This window comes from Echinops telfairi, unplaced genomic scaffold, assembly GCF_000313985.2.
Source record: "Echinops telfairi isolate 266 unplaced genomic scaffold, ASM31398v2 ScPeMD7_443;HRSCAF=831, whole genome shotgun sequence".
NCBI classification, from domain to species: Eukaryota; Metazoa; Chordata; class Mammalia; order Afrosoricida; family Tenrecidae; genus Echinops; species Echinops telfairi.
In genome coordinates this window covers 63714082-63733079 of record NW_022104341.1, presented here as the reverse complement: position 1 = coordinate 63733079, position 18998 = coordinate 63714082, and the positions used below count along the sequence as shown (strand labels likewise).

The 18998-nt window shown below is 43.7% G+C and overlaps 1 protein-coding gene and 1 pseudogene across 4 annotated transcripts in view; both read left to right on the top strand.

Moving 5' to 3' along the window:
* PATJ (PATJ crumbs cell polarity complex component) overlaps nt 1–18998 on the top strand; it is a 399766-nt gene that overhangs the window by 316786 nt on the left and 63982 nt on the right. The window lies entirely within an intron of this gene.
* On the top strand, nt 14456–14760 carry LOC101654249 (annotated as a pseudogene).

Below are 18998 nucleotides of genomic sequence, written 5' to 3'. Positions count from 1 at the left end.
AGAAAAATTATATGTCTGTCACTGTCCTGCGAAGGTCGTTGAGTAGCAGTCAAAAACTACTGATCGTACATATTCAGTGTGCCTTTGCTCCCAGGGCCTGTTTCCTTGTTTACCAAAGATGTTCTAGAACATTAAATCGATCTTTTATAAAGTTATATTTTACTTAAAAAAAAAAACCATCATTTTATTGGGGGTTCTTATAGCTCTTATAATAATAATCCATACCTCAATTGTATCAAGCATATTTGTACCATATTTGTATCAAGCATGTATGTTGCCATCATCATTTTCTAAACATTTACTTTCTATTTGAGCCCTTGGTATCAGCTCCTCTTTTCCCCCTCACTCCCCACCTCCCACCCTCATGACCACTTGATAAATTATAAATTATTATTATTTTCATATCTTACACCGACTGCTGTCTCCCTTCACCCATGTTTTTGTTGTTCAGTCCCCTGGTGGTGGCAGTATGCGTCAATCATTAAGATTGGTTCCCCCTTTCTCCCCTCCCTCGTCCACCTTCCCCCTACCCTCCTGGTATTCCTACTCCCATTTCTTTCCTGAGGGGTTTATCTGACCTGAATTCCATGTTTCTGCGAGCTCTTGTCTGTAACAGTGCACATGCTCTGGTCTAGCCATAGACTAGAAAGGCATAACTGGAGTCATGATAGACGGGGGTGAGGAAGCATCAAGGAACCAGAGGAATATTGTGTGTTTCATCGGTGCTTTTCTGAGCCCTGGTTGTGACCCTTCTGTGAGCAGATGTCCGATTATCTACAGATGGGTTTGGAGTCTCTGCTCCAACTCCCCTTGTTCTCAACAATATGGTTTTTTTGTTTGTTTGTTTGTTTGTTTTTATTCATCTGATGCCTGTTACCTGGTCCCGTGAACACCTCAGGATCATACAGGAACACCTCAGGATCATACATGCTTCTTCCATGTGGGCTTATTGCTTCTCTGCTAGATGGCCGTTTTATTTTTAACTTCAAGCCTGTAAGACCCCAGACCTATATTTTTTGATAGCCGGGCACCATGAGATTTTTTCACCACATTTGCTTATACACCCATTTTGTCTTTAGTGATTGTGTTGGGAGGGTGAGCATCACAGAATGCCAGGTTGTTAGAACAAAGTGTTCTTGCATTGAAGAAGCACTTCAACAGTGTCCCAAAGTCCGTTCACTTTCCTCAATGTATTGCCACATAAATATATGTACATAGGCCAATGCCTTCACTTTTATGAATTAATATATTTACAGAATTGTATACCTATGTTTATACCTCTGTTCATAGCTTTGCTTCCTAGATCTTTCCTCTGTTTCCTTTTACCTACCTTCTGCCCCACCATCAGGTTCACCATTCTTGTGCCTCTTAGTAATTCCTCTCAGCTAGATGGCTGTCTACGTCCTCTTCATGGTTTTAATTCCCTAGTTGTTCCCCTGTCTATAGCGTTGTTTTCTCACCACTCCTGTCTCCCACCTCCTCCCCCCAAGTCCCTCCAAGAACCATTGGTTCCACTGCTTTCTCCTCAGGCTAGCTTCCCATGCCCGTCTTATACAGGTAGGCAAAGCAAAAGACTGAAGAAAAAGAAAAAGCATATATAATTCCAGGTGTGTCCACTGTCCTTCATGACTATCCCCCCCTCAATCATGAGGGGTTCTGGGACCTACCCCTCCTAGACTGAAGACTATCTTTCAGGCTCCTCAGGGAACTTGTAGCTTGACTTTGCTCCCATTGCTGATCTATTATGTTCCCTTCTTTGTTCGACCCACTGTGGGGAGGAGGGTCAGACTGGACTTACTCCCCTCCCATGTGTCCCCAGTATTGTCCTCTGTCACAGTATGCTTCAGCAAGGGGACATCATTCTCGAGCTGTTGTCAGCCCTACAGTCCTCTCTGTGCCTTAGTAGCACCATGCAGGGATGTCATCCTCAGGGCTTGATGTGCCAGTATGGAGTCTAGACCAGTAGTTCTCAACCTGAGGGTGGAAACCCCTTTGGGGGTCAAATGACTCTTTCACAGGGGTCACCTAAGACCTTCAGAAAACACATACTTCCAGTGGTCTTAGGAACTGAGATGTGCCTCTGCCCGTCTCCAGGTGGGTCTGCCCATATGCAGATACGCCCACTCAAGTACTCAGCATGATGCCATCATCACACCAACCCCATCACATGCACCCCATACAAATACAGGGGTGTGTGACAGGGTTGGCACCATAATGTACTTAAGCGGACCAGTCACACATGTGTAGACAGCAGCTTCTGTGTAGAGAGCAGCTACTGTGTAGAGAGCAGCTGCTGTGTTGAAAGCAGCTACTCTGTTAGAAGCAGGTACTGTGTTGAAAGCAGCAGTACTGGAGGTAAAACGACACTTCATGAATTCTCATTACTGGGTCAATGTAAAATCATGTACTGTAAAATCATCAACTACTGCAAAAAGAAATCTGTACCATGGGAACTTAATCTGGATGCTGATCGTTGATGTGATTGATGTGAATCAATCAGCTGTGGTTGATGTGAATACTGCCCCCTTGTGATAGTAGCAGGTATATAAAAAGACAACACAGAGAATGGTAAATCATAGGAAACTTTAATGAACTGCATTAACTGAACTATGCCATGTATCATCTTTTGTGTTATTAAAGCTATTGTTTTATATTATTTTCATTAGCAAACCATTCCATGACAATGGATCACGTAGAGAAGAATGTTAAGAAATTATAGTGAGGATTTTTTACAGTATGGTTTTACCTCAATAATTACAGCAGGAATTGGGAAACTGCAATGTGTTATTTGTTGTGAGGTTCTATCAGCTGAATCTATGAAGCCAAACAAACTAACACGCCATTTTGATAGCAAGCATCCGAGCTTTGCTAGCAAGGATACCAACTATTTTAGAAGCAAAGCTGATAGGCTCAAGAAAGCCAGACTCGACACTGGTGGCAAGTACCACAAACAACACGTAGCAGCCATTGAAGCCTCATAGTTGGTTGCACTCAGAATGGCCAGAGCTATGAAACCTCACACCATTGCTGAGGATTTACTGTTGCCAGTGGCCAAAGACATTGTTCGAGTTATGATCAGAGACGAATTTGTTACAAAATTGAGTGCAATTTCCTTATCTAATGACAAAGTTCACAGAAGAATAGATGACAAGTCTGCTGATATTCTTGATCAGGTAATCCAGGAAATTAAATCTGCTCCTCTTCCAATATTAAGCATCCAGCTTGATGAATCTACAGATGTAGCAAACTGTTCACAATTACTGGTTTACGTGAGTTATATTAATGATGGTGACTTTGAAGATGAGTTTCTTCTTTGCAAACCTCTTGAAACGACTGCTACTGCACGTGATGTGTTTGACAGAGTCGGTTCATTTCTGAAAGAGCGCAACATCTCTTGGAAAAAGGTTTGTGGAGTTTGCACAGATGGTGCTCCAGCTATGCTAGGATGTCGATCTGGATTTCAACGTTTGGTACTGAATGAGTCACCAAAAGCCATCAGAACTCATTGTATGATTCATTAGCAAATATTAGCAATGAAGACACTGCCACAAGAGTTACAGGAAGTAACAAAAAGTGTTATAAGTTCTGTCAATTTTGTAAAAGTGAGCACTTTTAAACAGTCAACTGTTTTTGCAACTGTGCAACGAGTTGGATGTGCCTAACAATGCTCTGCTATTTCACACAGAGAAGGAAAGTTTTAAAACGTGTTTTTGAGCTTCATGATGAACTCAAAACATTTTTTAATCAGAAAGCAAGACTGCATTTCAAAGCACTTTTCAGCGATGAACGTGAACTGCAGAAAATAGCTTACTTGGTTGACATCTTTGACATCTTGAATGAGTTAAATTTATCACTGCCAGGACCAAATGCAACATGCCTCAATTTGTTTGAAAAGATCCAATCATTCCAAATGAAACCAGCTTTGGCAAAAATATTGGATGAAAATAAAATTTACATGTTGCCTACCTTATCAGCTTTCTTTGAGGAACATGACATTGAACCAGACAAAAGGATTACGATGGTCATTTCTGTGAAAGAACATTTGCACATGCTTGCAGACAAAATTTCACCGTACTTCCCAAATCTACCTGACACCCCACTTGCACTTGCCAGAAGCCCATTCCCAGTCAGAGTTGAAGATGTTCCTGAGACAGCACCAGAGGAGTTCATTGAACTTATTAACAGCGATGCAGCAAAAACTGATTTCTCTATAATGCCAATTACAAAGTTCTGGATCAAGTGTTTGCAGTCATATCTGTTCTGTCTGAGACCGTGTTGCGCCTTCTTATTCCATTTCCAACAACATATCTTTGTGAAACAGGGTTTTCCAGCTCGTAGGTTATCAAGTCTCAATACAGAAATAGACTTGTTGTAGAAGATGATCTTCGTTGTGCTCTTGCAAAGACTGCCCCGAGAATTTCTGATCTGGTGAAAAAGAAGCTATCTCAACCTTCACACCGATGTTGGCTTTTTATGAAAACTGTTGCAAAATGTAGCAATGTTGTTTACTGTTGTTATATTGAGATTGTTACCCATGCTACACCATGTTTCAAGACAAAATTTCATTTATTTGTCATAGAAATAAATATTTCACAATATATAATTACATATTGTTTTGTGATTAATCACTATGCTTTCATTACGTTCAATTTGTAACAACTAAAATGCACCTTGCATATCAGATATTTACATTATGATTCATAACAGCAGCAAAATGACAGCTGTGAAGTAGCAACGAAAATAATGTTATGGTTGGGGGTCACCACAACATGAGGAACTGTATGAAAGAGTCGCGGGCGGCATGAGGAAGGTTGAGAACCACTGCTCTAGACTCTCACCCTCTGTTTTTCCTTCTTGGTTTGCCTCTGTGTGGGTGTGGCCGGCTGGCCCCTCTCCCTAGCCGGTAGATTTAGTGTTGTCCTCTGTAGCAAATACTTCTAGGGGCGGGGGCGGGGTGGGGTAGGGTGTCATGCTGGCTCTGATTCGTTAACCATCATGCCTGTTCTAGCTGCACGAGTTTGCAAGCTGACTTGTTAGGATTTTGCTCTGGGTGGGTGGTTAGAGCACGTGAACATGATGCGTCCATGCTGCCCTTGAGTCTGAATAATCCCTTGCTGGTGCTGCTGCTTGCCAGCTTGCAGGCTTCCATTGTGCTCTTCACCCCCTGCACCTTGGACGTCAAGCTGCGACTCCCGCTGCCATGAGGCAGCCAGAAAGAAAAAATTGCTAAGAGCATCTTGAGGTTTGTAATATATGGTGCTGCCGGTGGAGACTGTAAATTCCATTGCCCTTGGAAGGATAAGCACCACTTAAAAATGAACGATGGGCACAGCTTTGAGTTTCTCACCTCAGTTACCCCATCAAAAGCCATTGGTTAGGCTCTGGCTTAATATAGGAGGTGGAAGGCACTTCAACAAATAAAGCCATTGTTTGCCACAGCGAGCAAGCGCCCTTCCTTCCACGGAGGCTCTCCTCCCTCCCCTCATCCTTCCCTTCCTCTCTCTTTTTTTCTCCCCCCTCCCCTTCGTCCTTGTTTGTGTTGTTTTGTTCCCCCTCAAAATGTTGGCATGGAGTTTGCTGCCTGATTGATATGCTAGACCCTATTGGCCAACCAGGTCCTGAAACTGCATCCCGCCAGCAGGAAGCTAGTAGAGGAAGCTGAGAGCATTGTAAAGGGAGGAATGGGGAATCTCAAGGCACACTCTCAAAAGGACCTTTGCATGTGGGATTCCGTGCTGAGCCCTTGCTTGAGTTCAGGTCCAGGCAAATCCAGCCTGAGCACCGGTGGGTGACCTTTCTTAAACATCTCCAGCTCTCCCAATCAGCATTCCCACGTCCTCTTTGTGGTCTGTCCAACAGGTCTTTTTGCTGTCTTCAGAGGAAGTAAGCCTCTAAGACCTGGTCTTGACACCACATCAGTCCTCTGCTGTAAATAGTTTCTCTCGAGCCAAGACAGATGGTTTCTGAGATCACAAAGGGAAGTCTCACTTAGCTTCCCATTGCATTTGCAGCAGGTCATCGAACTGGTCTTTTAAAATACCAACATAATGATGAGCCCGAGCCTCTTGGGAACATTTATCAGCACACCTGGAACCAATCAAAAAAGACGAGCTTCGGCGTCTGTTGTGTCAACCTTGCGCCTCCCAGGTCTGCCTGGGTGAATGTGACTCTTCTGTGAGTTGCACATGTTTGCTTGAAGGCCGCCTTGCACTGAGTGCAGAGGATACACAGTCCAGTACCTCAATCCCGGCCTGGCTGAACTCACACCTGTCTTCCAGGCAGTTCTACTGCATCTAGTGTATGCTGTCTGATGTGGGGGATCGACCTATGACAAAACACAGGGGACTATTAAAACAGGGCATCTTCTGAAAAGTAGGGGATTGGGGAAGGACAGCAGTACTTTCTAGATTTCATTACTATTAACTCAGAACTCACTGCTATTGAGTTGATTCCAACTCATAGCGACCCTAGAGGCCCAGGGAGAAGTACTCTGTGGATCTCTGAGACAGAGACCTTGTTACAGGGAGTAGCCTCCTGTTTTTTTCTCCAAGAAGCAGCAGGTGTTTTTGAACTGCTGTCCTTGACGGTAGCAGCCCAACTTATAACCACTATGCCACCAAAAATACAAAACTAAACTCACTGCCACTGAATACCTTTTGACTCATAGTGACGGTGTAGGACAGGGTAAAAGTGCCCCATGGGTTTCTGAGACAATAGCTCTTTATAGAAGTAGGAAGTCACATCTTCCTCCTGAGGAGCGGCTGGTGATTTCAAACTGCTGACCTTGCAGTTAGCAGTCTGAGTTAGTTAATTGTGCCAGCCTGGCCGATAACCACATGTGGGGCTAATTGAAAGGCGGAGGGATAAATGGTTGGTGAGCCTCACCTTTCTAGTTCTCCGGTCTCTTGCTTTGTGATGGTCGCACCAGCGTGCAGCTGCCTTAGCAGTTCCCTGCTTCAGCTTGCAAGATTGACTTCCTACAAGACATCCCCAAGGAGAAGCCACATGGACCTATCCTGATGCAGCCCTGGGTGCTGGAGCAGCCGTGTGGAGACCCCTGCTAGTGCTGAGATGCTTGTTCATTCACTGACTCAGCTTTCCTCCTGCAGTCGGCATTATTGCCTCTGTTTTGTGAGGTGGAGGACTTTGTGGACTGGTGTTGGGTTAATGGGTTAATGTTGGACTTGTGGGCTTGGGCAGCATTGGGTTGGGATGTTTTCGTGATGCACATTTTCCTTACATAAAACTCTCTTATACATGAGTTGCTGTGGATTTGTTTCTCCAAAGTACCCAGACTAATACACAGCCCAACACTGTAACCACTACACCACCAGGGCACCTTTAATTCGGAGTTTTGTGTGCTTCTTGGAAATCAGAAAACCAAGTAAGGCTCACGATACCGGCATGTACAGCAAGAGTAGTCCATCGATTTGTATTTCCCTCCATCCCTCTACGAACCTATCCTTTTCTCCTCGCCCCCTCCTCCCTCCCCCAGGCCCTCTCCCAGGCTGTCTTGGTCTTGTTGGAGTATTGGTTTCCACGACCATTTGAGGCTTGGCTTTTTCTGTCAAACAAAAGATTAAGGGCTCTTCCCGCTGTGATGCGTGTACCCTATTCCCCGAGCTCTCCCAGCATCCGGCCATGTCTCCTTACTTGCTGAGATGAAGTTTTATCACCAGTGTTCTCAGGAGAAGTAAAATATTGCTTGCCAGGGGGTATTCCTTGAGTTTATTTATTTTATTATCAGCCTTCTGTCGAGAAGAGCGAGAACAACTTAAAAAGTAAATCTTTCATTGGCAGACTTGAGCCGCTCCTGAGGTTGAACAAATGAAGTAGGAAATGAATGCGGAAAGTTCTCCAGGGCCAAGCCCTGCGCATTCTTCTTTCTGTGGTCCCAGTGTCAAAGGTTCCAGGCTGCAGGCAGCGTGCTCTCCATCAGAGCAAAGAATAAAGCAATGAGGCTTTATTTGTGCCCATTAGAATCCCAGTTTTTTCGGCTTCCTAACTGTGGGACCTGGGACAAGTGACTTAACCTTTCTAAGTTCAATCTGCTTCTTCATTTTGTAAAACAGTGGTTATAATAAAATCTCCCTCTCACTGTTTTATGCAGATTAATTAAGATCATGAATAAATAGCACTTACCCAGTGCCTGTCATGTCATAGTTTCAGCAGCACAAATTATTATTAAACATTTAAAGTAGATCCTTGGCTCCTTTCATTTGTGTGCCTTTGGTGTGCTAACTGCACACTGAGAAATGGATGGTTTTCTGTCTAGAGAATTGGGTATTTGTTCTTCAGCCTCAGACCTTTTAAAAATTATTTTTAGTATTTGTTTTAAACCTTGTTTTTCGTTTTGTTTTGCTTTGTGTGACGTTTTTGGTTTTGTGCATATATACTAATTCATTTAAAATACCCTGGGAACATTTTGTAAAGAGCCCTGCTGGTGTAGTGGGCTACAGATTGAGCTGCTAGCCACAAAGTCAGCAGTTCGATCCCACCAAGCTGCTCCAGGTGAGAAAGATGAGGCTGTCTCCTCCTGCAGAGATTTCAAAGTCTCCCAAACCCTAAGGGGCAATTCTTTTCTGTCCTACACACACGTGGTGAGTCAGAATTGACTCGGGGCAGCGAGTTCTCTGGAGTGAACATTTTTCAGATGGCATGAAGGATTCTCTCGTCGGTACTGCTCGTTCGTGCACAGAATTTAATTCAATAAGTCTGGTGTTTGGGGGTAGCTTTATGCAGCAGTTTAGGTTACTGCTCAACAGTTGCCACACTACTTGAGCAACACTGGTTGCGTTCTTTGCAATCTGGGGTGTTCTCATTGTCACCGTGTGGTCCCACTCCCGTCCGTCTGGTCCCCCTGCTCTCTCCTTACATTCTCATGCTCCGTTGACCTTGTAGGTGATTTTTTAAAAGTAATTTAAAGGGACCACAGTACTATTGAATGGCATTTGTTCTTTTTTTACATAATTTGTTATTTTTCCTCAAGTTTGGGTTCAAAGTCTGAAGAGTGTTTCAGGATAGTCCTAAGGAGCCCTCAGCGTGTCCAGGAGGTCCACGTTTATGCTTTCTGCTTTTGTTATTTTCGGTGTTTCTGTGTATACATGTTGTGAAGGAATGTGACACTGTTCCAGATTTTTCTCCCATTCTCTCCTGGACCATCCATTGGACCCTGATGAGAACAGTTGGCCGTGGTAGCCGGGCACCGCCTTGCTCCTCTGGTTTCCATGGAGACAAGGCTGTAGTTGGTCGAGGCCTGTTTCCTCTGAGTCTTTGGTGACCTCCTTTCTCTGTGGCTCTGGATGAGTAGAGAGCAATCATCAGACCTTAGATGCGGTCTTGGAAGCTTGAAGACAGGTAGAGGAAAATCCAGGCACTGTTCTTCATATGTAATTGGTACCTAGCCTCTCATTCGATCCTCATAACAACCTTATAGGAGAGACAGTCTCAGTGTTTTATATATGAGGAGACAGGCACAGTCCAGAACCCTGGACCCAGAGCCATTGCGTAGGGCCCCTTTTCTAGTCTACTCTGCCTTCATCTGGAAAAGGGGGTTTTCCATCTCATCCCCAGCTCCCAAGCTCCTTCACAGCAGATCACTCTTCTTGTTTAATCTGAAGTAGTCCATGCAGTACCTTGCACCGGATGCACTACAACAGATATGTACTAGTAGTCACTTAAAAATAATGTTCCCTCTCCAGTCTCATTGCACCTTTGAGTTCTAGCAATAATGGCCTCATTCACGTTCGTTCATGGGCCTCCTTCCCACCGGACCCGAGGCATTTGTACCCTTTACAAGAGTGTCTCTGATTGGCTTTCATTGTTACCGGTGTACCGTGTTCACTTCTGGGCGTGAACACAGGTGTGAAAAGAGCACAGGTGAAAGCACCTCGTGTGAAGGTGGGGATATGATGACGCTCAGCAGCATCTCAGGTTCTCTTTCTGTGGAAGGAAAATGAGAATCATTCATTCCCTAGGTGGGCTCAGCGAAGGCAGATTCCACATCAGTTGGCCAAGACCTCGCTAAACACCAGCTGCGTGGTGAACTGATAATGAGTGAGCCCATCCCAAGAGATACATAGATGACGGCCTAGCCTTCTCTCTTTCTCTTTAATCAGGAGGGAACTTTTCTATTTATAGCTCTTCCCCCACCCTCCTCCCAGTGGATCATGATTTTAATAAAATCCACACACTCTTTAAATATATTCTATTCTCCCAAGCTTTTTCGTTCTTTATATTTGTTTAATCATTTTATTGGGGGCTCTTACAGCTCTTATCACAATTCATCCATCCATCCATGTGTCAAGTGCATTTGAACATATGTTGCCATCATCATTTTCAAAATATCTTCTTTCTACTTGAGCCCGTGGTATCAGCTTCTTATTTTCTCCTCCTGACCCCACCCTCCAACCCTCCCTCCCTCATGAACCCTTGATAATTTATAAATTATTATTTTTCATGTCTTCCACTGACTGCTGTCTCCCATCACCCACTTTTCTTTTGTCCATCCCCTTGGAAGGGGGTTATATGTAGATCATTGTGATCGGTTCCTTTTCTCCCCGTACCTTCCCCCTACCCTCCTGGTATCTCTACTCTCATTATTAGTGCTGGGGGGTTTATCTGTCCTGGATTCCCTGTGTTGTGAGCTCTTATCTATACCCATATACATGCCCCGGTCTAGCCGGATTTGTAAGGTATAAATGGGGTCATAATAGTGGGGGCGGGGGAAAATTAAAGAACTAGAGGAAAGTTGTATGTTTTATTGGCACTATACTGCACCCTGACTGGCTCATCTCTTCCTTGTGACCCTTCTGTAAGGGGACATCCAAATGTCTACAGGTGAGCTTTGAGTCTCCATTCTGCCTTTCCCCTCATTCACAATGATATGATTTTTTTGTTTGGGGTCTTTGATACCTGATACCTGGTCCCATCGACACCTCATGATCACACCAGCTGGTATGCTTCTTCCATGTGGACTTGGTTGCTTCTCAGCTAGATGGCTGCTTGCTTATCTTCAAGCCTTTAAGACCTCAGGCACTATATCTCTCAATCTTCTTATAAGTTAGAAGTTTTAAAAATTTTTGTTTTGTTTTGTTTTTAATTACAAAGACTAGGCCTAATTGTTGTTTTCTTTGTTTGTTTGTTTTATGGAGACCAGCAGTTGTATCACCCTTGGAAAGGAAAAACCCACAGGAGCACTTCGACCCTGTCCTATGGGGTTTGTTTTTTCAAAAGGACGGTTTAATAATACAAGCCCAAGTTGCTATACTTGAATTTTTCTTCTGGACCTGGAGATAAGCTTGTCTCTTTGCAAGAGAAAATCATTAGATTGGAACATTGTTTTGCTTTTGTAAATGAGATTAATGAAGTTCTAGAACAAAAAAAAAGCTAAGGAATGTCAGGTTCGAAATTTCGCCATTTCTCACCTGTCATTTCAAATCTGCATTGTTGTTGTACCAGAGGGTCCCCCCCCCCCACACACACACACACACAGACTACCTGATTGAATATCACCTGAATTCCTTCCTGTTTGAGGGAAGTTTGATAGCAGTGAAGAGGCTCTGGTGGAGCCGTGGTTACATACCAACTCAGCTGCTAACTCGAAGGCTGCCTGTTGGAACCCAGCAGCAGCTTCATGGGAGAAAGAGGAGGCCGTCTGCTCCCACTCTGCCCTCAGGGCCACAAGGGGCTGGAATGGAACCTCAACCACAGAAAACGAGGCGGGTGCGTTAGCAAGCCATCCCAAGCTCAGCTGACACTCTCATTGGGAACACTGAGTGGCATGGTGCGTCCATCTGGAAACTGAGAGGAAGAATGTCTGTTCTTTAGCTCTAACCGCAGACCAGCTTCTGAAGCGACTTCCTCGCACTGCCCATCACGGCACATGTGCCGTCAGTACTGCCTCTGGCAACGGCAGGACGCCAGCAACTGCAGCTAGTGGCGTGAGTTTCTCCATGGAAGAGAAAGCTATTTTACTTTTGATTAAGTGTTTTCTTTTGCGAGTCCCCCTCAAATGAACTTTGCCCAGTCTGCTTCATGAGGAGTGTGGTTTGCTTTGGCATGTAATCCTCCAAAGCCTAGCTCTTTATCATTAGTGCTTAAGTCATATATTTTTATACAAAACATCTTATTACCTTAGTTTTATTTTAAAATCAAAGCAGAGTTTGCAAAGAGTCCATGAATCACACTGAAAGAATGTTAACGAATCGTACCTCTGAATATCCAGATTAGGGTGTTTCTGATCTTAAAGAAGATGACTGTAAGCAAAACCATTATGGAAGCTGATTAAATTTAAGTAAATAAGGACCAGATGGAACTACAGGGAATTATAAAATATAATACAAATAGCATCCCATTTCCTTAAAATAAAGCTATACTTTAGAATGAAAAACTATGTTCATATTGATGAATATCAACTTTTTGTTACATTAGTCTTGGCAAGAGAACTCCATTCTCAGTTAATGGAAAACGGTTTCTTTCTTGAGCTTAAGAAGAACCAGCTACCCAGCGCCTATATGTTCACAGCAAGTCTTAGGCGATTGGAGATGTTTTATTTATCAGTGTGTTTTTATATACTCTTGTCTTAGCTACCTGCCAGCAGTGAGTCTGCAATCACCGAATTTGAGTTTTAGGTTAGATTACAGAGTACGCTACATTTTAAAAACAAACAAACAGTCAGACCCTGCAGAGAGAAGGAGAAAGAGACAAATTGATAGGGAGTTATTATTTCTTATTATGTCACTGAGCAATTAGTCCTTACTTTTGCATTAAAAGAGCTACTCTTTTTTCTTTTTGACCTGCGGACTTAATCTTCATGCATATTGGCTATGATGTTTTAAAAACTTTTCATGTAAAATATCATCTGTCAGCTTCTCACATTATGGTGACTTGCATGTTACCGTGATGTTGGAAACTGCCCCCAATCATGGAAATACCATGAGCAGACTCACAATAGTACATAAACTTCAGCAGAGCTTCCCACACAAAGACAGCTGAGGAAGGAAAGCGTGGAGATCTACATTATGAAAATCTTACACCTCACCACAGCACATTGTTGGAAATGCTTCTGTAAGACGTACTCCGTACATTGGAAGGCACTCAAAGATGGTGGCCGCAACCAAGGAGCGTGGAGAAGGCACAGGATGGGCATTGTTTTGTCTCTTGCGCACGAGGTCACCAGGAATCAGAACCAGCTCAGTGGTATCAAGCCACAGTAATATAGTTTATCGCTGAAAGCATTTCAATATTAAAAAATTACGGATACTAAGTGATAGTGATACATTTTCTCCCTCTGTGAGAGTTTGGGGAGGCCTCCTTCTTGACCGTGCACCCCAGCAGACTAGAATTGGTCGGTACATTGAGCTGAGGATGCAAAGACTGTACCCTCGGTGCTTTTGTAGCTGAATTTCATGGGGGTTAACTGAAGCCTGTGTTCTGGTTTTCCGAAACGTCTGTGTCCTGAACTCTTAATTCGGAAGTGAGCCAAGTTAAAGATTCCATTTTCAGTAACTACGACTTCACGCGTGACCGATAAAGCCCTTTACCATTTGCTGACCACTCGCACAGCCGTACCTCCTCGGGTTTTCTGAAGAGCAACACAATTCTGTTGTGAACCAAGGAAGTTCGCATGCAACACTGGGTCTGGTTGACACTTTTCTGGCCATCTTGAAAATGCTCATGGGAAATTGGGGTTAAAAGATAATGCCAGTTTTTCACTAATTCTTGGAGTGATAAATCTCCTCCAGTGATAGATGGTGGGAAAGCAGTACAGTAAGTGTACACTTGGCTTTGATAATCATGCAGATTAGATAATTGTTAAAATTAAGTGAGGGGAGAAACCCATCTTAGAAAATGGTAAATGTGTATTCTGCCTCGGCACATGCATGTTCTTATGAGATACTGAAAGAGCCGACTTCCGAATCTCTTTCTTCTCGTGTACTGATGCAGTGATGCCAAACGCCCCTGGTCTCAAAAGAAAGGGGAAGTCAGAAGATGGGGAGCATTAGCAGCTTGCCTTGAATCATCTGTGCATTTTTCCTTTACAATTGGCTTTAAAATGTCAGAGCTTTTAACACTTTGAGCTAAACGCATAGCAGCCCATCCCACCGTACAGAGCAAATGCTGTCTGACGTTTCCCATTGCAGAGTGCATCGGTCCACTGGCCCACTGCGGTGAGGGCAGTGGACAGCTAGCTGCCTTTGCTAGCATGAATCCTGCCTCTCTGTTCTAGATAGCCTTTGTCTGTATTACTACCTCGATCACCTCCAACTGCAAATGCCCCGCTGAGCCTAACCCAAATTTCAGCTGAGGAAGTTAGCACGCAACACCGTGTTCAGTTGGCCAACACTCTGGCTGCCAACTGTTTGAAGCTGCTGAGCTTCTCGGCGGTCTTTGGCACCCAAAGAGAACCAACAGGTTATGGCCGTGTGGCGCGCAACAAGAGCGTGAATTCGCGATGGGTGATACAGAGGAGGGTGAGAAGATTTTTGTTCGGATGTGCCACACTGTGGGAAGGGGCGGCAAACACAAGACTGGGCCAAAGCTACATGGTTTGTTTGGGCAGAAGACTGGGCAACCCCCTGGATTCACTTACACCGATTCCAGTAAGAGCAAAGGTACCACTGGGGAGAGGACACATGGATGGAGAATTTGAAGAATTCCAAGAAGTGCATCCCCGGAACCAAAATGATCTTTGCCGGCATTAAGAAGGGAGAAAGGGCAGACTCGATAGCTTATCTTAAGAAAGCTACTAATGAGTAAGAGTTGGCCACTGCCTTATTTATTATACAAAGGAATGTCTTGTGACTCTTTTTTAACATGTACCATACTTAAATGGATCTCATACACCAGAAGTGAGATAATGAATGACTGATAAGAATATTTTGTTTGGACAGTCTTAAAGATTGACTGTGGTTAAATGACTCTGATCAAACGTTTAAATTGTTTATAGAAATGTCTGTTCCAGCAAGTGTTTTCACTGCGTTTCCCTAAGGTGTGATTGGACTTTGGAGGCTAGGTTGGTTTGATAACGTTAAAGTTTTCACAAAGATGGTGAATGGCATCTTATACCCTATAGATTGATCTTACATTTAGATTTATATATCAGATATTATGAATACATTTGAATACTGGGAAGTCTCCACACTGCCTCATGGAACAGAACAGAGCAAGGTGCACCTGTTTCAGTTCGTACTCGTGAGCCTGTTAAAATGCAAGCGTGTAGGAGAAAGGTAGCCATGGCCGCTTGATCTTTTTTGCTCTTAGATGTGTTGATCTAATTAAAATTTTCCATCCACAATACTGTCTTTTAATTAACAAAAGCTATTTGTGTATTATTTCAAAGTACTTAGCACTTCACATTTTATAGAGGATCTCAGGTCAGAGGCTTTTAAAAGTCAGCGTGATGAGATAGCAAGCTGAACTTTGTGTTTCCATTCTTAAGTTACTCATACATCATTCAACTTGAATTACTGTCTATGTGACTGGTGCTTTTAGCAGCTCATTAGAAAGAATAAGGTAGAGGAGATAGCTTATGGGCACAAATTTGTAAATTAAGTGATCATAGGCTTAAGATAACTAAAAATAACAGATTATGAAAAAAAGCTGCCTGATTGCTGATGCCCACCAATGCCACTTTACCCACCACTGAAGCCCAGAATTAGTTTAGATATCTCTCCACCTATGGGATTCTGGAAAGGGCCTTAATGGTATAGTGGGTTATCTACTGTGGTATAGTGGGTTGTCTACTGTGATTGACAAGGTTTCCACAAGGACTTCATGCTCAGGGAAGCAGAAGGGGAGAAAAAGAGAGGAAGGCCCTTAACAAGATGGATTAAAACAGTGGCTACAACAGTGGGCATAGGAAAACTTGTGAGGGTGGGGTAGGACCAGGAAGAATTTCCTTCTGTTGTGCATAGGGTTGCTATGGGTTAGAACCAATTCAGGGGCACCTAACATCTAACAACAACGACAGGGTCAGCAGTTCAAAACCACCAGCTGCTCCACAGAAGAAAGATTAGGTTTCTGCTGCCGTAAAATTCAGAGTCTCAGAAACCCAGAGGGGCAGGACTACTCTGTCCTAGAGGGTCGCTATGAATCAGAAACAGCTTGGTGGCAGTGAGATGCAATGGGATATTGTATGCTTCTGACCCACCATTCAGCAGGATGACTTATGACCAGTGCAGAATGTAAGCAACTTAATGAGGGTCTCAGTTACACTCTATACAATCTATAGGCTAATAGAGGCTCAGAATTTTCTAGTTAGAATGGCCCTAGAAGTCATGTAGTTTAACTCCGCACTTTACTGATAATAATGAGTATCAAGAACAAAGTGAACTCATGGCTATGCAGCTGAGCTGTCAGAAAATTTAATTCCTCTGACTCCCAGTTCTGTGTCCTTTCCTCTGCACCCTACTGTGCATGTTGTTCACATCACATCCTCAATGAGAAGTAAAAAGGAAGCAGGGTTAATGAAGAGTTTCATCCTGATTAATTTGGGATGGAAAAAAAATCAAGTTCTAAGATACTCGTCCCTTAATTTATATAAATCCAATTTGGGGCCTGTCATTTTTATTCAAAGAGAGATATACCTTAACAGTTTCAACCCAGCGTTTTCTTTTAAACTCTGTAACTGCAGTAGACACCGCAGCTCTGTAACTTAATCCTTAAACATATGTTCTTGGTGTAGAGGTGGGGGTAGGTTTCATGTGCACAGCACTGGCCTGGGATTTCACTGCCCCAATGGTGTTCTCGCTGCCCCCACCCCTCCGGTTGCTTTGACCCGCTTCCTGAGAAAGCAAATGATCTGTTTCTGAGACAGGTCTGCTTTATGACATTTGACCAGAGACAATATGGAGAAGGATTCTATTAAATGGTTTTAAAAGTAGTGTTACTCCTCATGGCTGCAGATCTGACCCTGGGTTTTTTCAGAAGGGGGAGCAAAGAGCCTGTTTTCCTTGTAATACCTGTAACTTCTTTTTACACCCTCCTGAATCTTTCAAGAAAGGATTTTCCTCATAAAACAGGGAGCTAGGACATGATACTCTTTTGGGATCATTGATAAAAACGCTTTCTACACCAATAAGGAGTCTTGGTGTGATACTTGTTTGTCGTGAAAAGCACCCTGGGGTTCGGGGGAAGGAGAGTGACGTGAAAAGCACCCTGGGGTTCGGGGGAAGGAGAGTGTCGTGAAAAGCACCCTGGGGTTCGGGGGAAGGAGAGTGATGCCAGGGCTTTCGTGAGTCTGGTGAAGAGCAGGCTGACTTCCGGAGGCACCCAAACGAAGTAAAACATGCTTCTGGTCAACTGAAGCCACAGACAGCGTAGCTTTTTTAATAATCCGAGGTACATACCTAGGATTTGGCCAAAAATATTTGCTTAAAAACCCCACAGAATTGCTAGAAATCTAAAACATAAGAATGTGAATCTATTAAAGTTGTTCGCCCACAAAAGGGTGATTATTAATATCCTTCAGTTCATAGGAGACCTTGACTTAATTGTTCTAACACATGGCTTCTTTAGTGTCATGGGTCTGTTGTGCCCAGCAGTGACTGGGGTGTTTATGGATGGCCTTACCTACCTGTTGGCAGCTGGAACCCTAAGAAAGCAGTGACTGATGAGTGGAAGTGCCTGGTGACTGATCCCTTCCAAGGGTGCACCACGCAGGTTGCCAGGTGGATTTCCAGAGATGCAGAGTTGCACTGTCCCTGGAGGTGGCTCAATGATAATTAGGTCCCTTGTGCTTGGTTCCTTTAAATGTATTTTCTGAGCTCATGTAAATCCTCAGGACATTCGGATGGCCTTGACAGCCATTTTTGATGGATGTTTTGGCTGTGTGTCATTCATACTTGATCATCAGGAGGCTTGGTTGGATTCAGGTAAGATTTTGACATGGTGACCCCCTCCATCTCCTCTTTCTGAGTCAATTTCATTCCCTTTCCTATTTCTAACCAATACAGTTAGAAATCGAAGAAAGGGGAATCCACATTCAGTAAACCACGCCTGTCGTAAAATTAAGCCATAGAGAGCATAGTTTTCAGTGTGAGCTCCATTGAGAAGGTGTTTCTTGATGATTACTTAGTCAACACTATTGTCGCCACGGTGCACTGGGCATACACACAGGATACAAAGAGGAATTGGAAGCGGTGGCCATCCTTGCGGGTTCCACTGAGAGTGGGAGGTGGTACTGGGTGCAGATCCATGTGTTTGTGCAGATGAAATCCTCTGATAAGTTCTACAATAGCAGGTGATAGAGTGGTCACAGCTTAATCAGGAGAGAGAGTGAGAGAAGTAGCACTTGGCTGGCTCCAGTAGGATTTCCTAAAACAACGGAGGTATATAGAAGGCCATTTAACGCAAATAAAACAGTATGATCATCAAACACTGGGAATCGTTTGTACTTTTCACACATTGTTATTGTTCCAAAACTCACTGACATTGATTTGACTCCAACTTATAGCAAGTCTATGGAAAAGAGTAGAATGCTCCTGTAGGTTTCTGATACTGTAACTCTTTATGGGAGTAGAAAGTCCTGTCTTTCACCCTTGCAGATGCTGGTGGTTTTGAACTGCTGGCCTTGTGGTTAGCAGCCCATCCCATAACACTGGTCCACCTGGGCTCGTTAAACTAGTTTTCTACATCTTATTGAGTCTTGCTGCTCACTCACTGCCATCGAGTTGATTCCAACTCAGAGTGACTCTGTAGATGGATAGAACTGCCCCTGTGGGTTTTCTAAGGCTGGACTAGAAAGCCTTATCTTTCATCTTTCTCTCTCGGAGCAGCTGGTGGTTTCAAACTGCTGACTTTGTAGTTAGCAGCCCAACATGTAGCTTACTACACCACCAGGGCTCCCATTGGTGTTGTTAGCTAATGTCCAACGGTCCCCAACTCACAGTGACCCCATGCATGACAGGACAAGACACTGCCTGGTCCTGTGCCACCCATGACTGGTTATGACACCATTACAACATGTAAGGTTTCTATTGTCTGGTTTTTGGAAG